Genomic DNA, 3543 nt, shown 5'->3' with positions numbered 1-3543 from the left:
ACCACCTGGTAAGACGACGCAATTTTGCAGGCAGTAAACTGAGCATGTAGTAGCTGTAACAAAAATGTTCAAATGTGTGTGCTTTCTTCATGGACCAAACTGCAGAGGTCATCGGTCCCTAGACTTACACACTACTTAAACTAACTTAAACTAACCTATGCTAAGAACGACTCGAGCCTCCAGTGGGAGGGGCCGCGCAGTCAGTAACATGGCGCCTCTAACCACGCGGCCACTACGTCCGGCAGTAGCTGAAACATCTGAAAGGCACTCATCAAACACAGAAGCAGATAATACATACACAATAAAGAATACATGAAAAAAGACAGTAAGAAAGCTTCTAGAATTCTGAATAAAAGTTTATAAATCAATAAACCTTGTAGTATTAAATAAATCAACCTTTAATATTATATAGACACACTTCTTAAGCCCAGTGATGGTAAACAATGGTAGAATCCCAGGTTACAATTACTTTTTTTTTACGTTCTGGCAGGGAGGCTATGACCATTACATCTGGAAACAGCACCAGATCCAGACAACACTGCAAGGACACTGAAGGAACAAATGATGCTCTCAATTTAAATAAATAATTATCCACCGCCAGTCTTTCAACTACCACGCACAGAAACATACGAGCAACTCTACTGTGTTAGACGAGGAAGCTCAAAACGGTTTGTTTTAAAATGATCTACATCTACATCTACATCAACATTTATACTCCGCAAGCCACCCAACGGTGTGTGGCGGAGGGCACTTTACGTGCCACTGTCATTACCTCCCTTTCCTGTTCCAGTCGCGTATGGTTCGCGGGAAGAACGACTGTCTGAAAGCCTCCGTGCGCGCTCTAATCTCTCTAATTTTACATTCGTGATCTCCTCGGGAGGTATAAGTAGGGGGAAGCAATATCTTCGATACCTCATCCAGAAACGCACCCTCTCGAAACCTGGACAGCAAGCTACACCGCGATGCAGAGCGCCTCTCTTGCAGAGTCTGCCACTTGAGTTTGTTAAACATCTACGTAACGCTATCACGCTTACCAAATAACCCTGTGACGAAACGCGCCGCTCTTCTTTGGATCTTCTCTATCTCCTCCGTCAACCTGATCTGGTACGGATCCCACACTGATGAGCAATACTCAAGTATAGGTCGAACGAGTGTTTTGTAAGCCACCTCCTTTGTTGATGCACTACATTTTCTAAGCACTCTCCCAATGAATCTCAATCTGGTACCCGCCTTACCAACAATTAATTTTATATGATCATTCCACTTCAAATCGTTCCGCACGCATACTCCCAGATATTTTACAGAAGTAACTGCTACCAGTGTTTGTTCCGCTATCATATAATCATACAATAAAGGATCCTTCTTTCTATGTATTCGCAATACATTACATTTTGATGATCACCTGATTAAGGTTTCTTCGTTGCTCTACGACTATTAGCGCTGTATGTGCAGTTGCCGGTGTGGCACCAGTCCAACGCTTCAGACTATAGTATTTCCAGGCTGAGCTCTTCTCAGATGCAGTTTTGTGAACACATCTCCTCCAGCACTGCCTCAGATCGCCAGAAGGCAGACACGGGTATCAGGCTTCTCATCAAACTCAAGGAAAAGTAACTTCTCTCCATCGCAGCATTTGAATCGCGGCGGCTAGTTAGATTCAAAGCCACACACTGAGAGCAAGACTGCTGACGCAGCGCTTTCAAGCCAGACAGGTGGCGCGCTGTAGCGGGACGCTGTGACACTCGTTGCCTCGTTGCCAGGGTACAAAAATATAGTAGATCAGGGCCGGCCAGAAATTCTGCACGCGTGCGGTGCTCCTGCACGTGTGCAACTTCCGGGTCGTAGCGTGCACGCCGCAGTCGTCTCAGTGTTCATGTAGTGCATGTTTCTACGCACAGATGTCGCTTTATGCGCTTGCTGGGATACTCTGTACCGGCGCATTACAGTGCTCTTTCCACAGCTTGCAAGCCAACCATGGGAAGGTATTTCGCGTATTAAACATTTAAAATGCTGTCACAGTCTACTCATTGAGACATTTACTTTTATGTTAACAGTTTAACCCAGTAAGATATGTAATACAGTTAACAACCGTGGGTTTTTATTAAGGCAGCTTGATTGACGGCACGTAAATACGCGTAATGTTTTTGAGCTAGTATTTAAGAAAGAGAACACTTAGCGGCTTCTAACGAACCTTATTCACGATTTCAAATACATTAAACTAATTCAAGGTTTTCTATAACTAATTCTCGGTGCTCTCCGTTACACCCACATAATTTCTGTCTCACTGACCTCTGAACAGAATGATAACCGCAGACCTCTCGATGATCACCTGTTATTTCAATACCTTTATTGCTATATCTTTCATCAGTTCCGTCTGAAATCTGCATAATAACCGACAGTTAGATGAATGTTATGTTTTATCGACTTCAACTGAGCATAGCCCTTCACACATTAAAAAAAAATCCTAAATGTAAGTATACATGGAAACAATCGGTTTAATGACCAATTTTCCTCTTGCTTGTACCACTTAAACAGGGAAGGGGAGCCGTCGCCGTTCATTTAGGACACATGTCTAATAACAGATGTCGCTGTCGCTCCCTGTCGCACATGTGCGCACATGTGCAGCACTTCCGCACCTCTGCACACTGTGCAGCGTTTGGCCGGCTCTGTAGTAGATAGTAGTTTGACGAGGTGAAAAACATATCGCCCCTCCCCCCCCACCTCCTCCCACCCCCGCTGCCCTTTATAAAAAAAGTCTGGAAAGAGAAAACTTGCTAGGGAGGTTAAACTGCCTTACAATAATTATTCAGAACGGCAAAATTTAACCAGACTCACATGAGCAGCAGTGGTCAGATTTCTAACCAAGAGGCTAACTGGGGTGAAAATCTTTACAACGTTACAAGATCGAGTGAAACGAGGCAATACTTTACTGATTTTCTTATCACCCTGGACATAGGCCCCAAAATCTATTCTACTATACAATGAGATGGCAAAAGTCGTAGGATATATGGCGTTATTATCGCGTGCACAAGGTATGAAAGGGCAGCGCATTGGATGAGCTGTCTTTTGTACTCAGGTGTCCCACGTGATTACACGAGGGGAATTAATAGTCTCCGAACGCGGAATGATAGTTCGGAGCTAGACGCATGGGACATTCCATCTCGGATGTCGTTGGCGAATTCAATATTCCGAGATCTACAGAGTAAACTGTGTGCCAAGAATATCAAGTTTCGGTTATTACCTCTCACCAAGGACAAAGTAGTTACCGACGGCCTTCACTAAGAGACTTGTTAGTACATTATTTGAATTCATTTTCTACGGACGGAGTAATATGAAATGTGTTTTGGTATAAAACTGTTAATCGATGAAATCGTAATCTTAGAAAACGTTAGATGAAGTAAGATGTATGAGCGGTGTGGAACTATATCGATAGGTCGATGGTGTAAAGCATCAACGATCTGGAACGAGAGCACAAGGAGCAGTGTTGCCAAATCTGCCATTTAAGCGTCGGATGAATGATTTAGCTGGGGTCCGAAGTAAGGATTC

The sequence above is a fragment of the Schistocerca americana genome, chromosome 2, assembly GCF_021461395.2.
Source record: "Schistocerca americana isolate TAMUIC-IGC-003095 chromosome 2, iqSchAmer2.1, whole genome shotgun sequence".
In the NCBI taxonomy this organism is placed as follows: domain Eukaryota; kingdom Metazoa; phylum Arthropoda; class Insecta; order Orthoptera; family Acrididae; genus Schistocerca; species Schistocerca americana.
Note: the sequence above shows the minus strand (reverse complement) of the source record.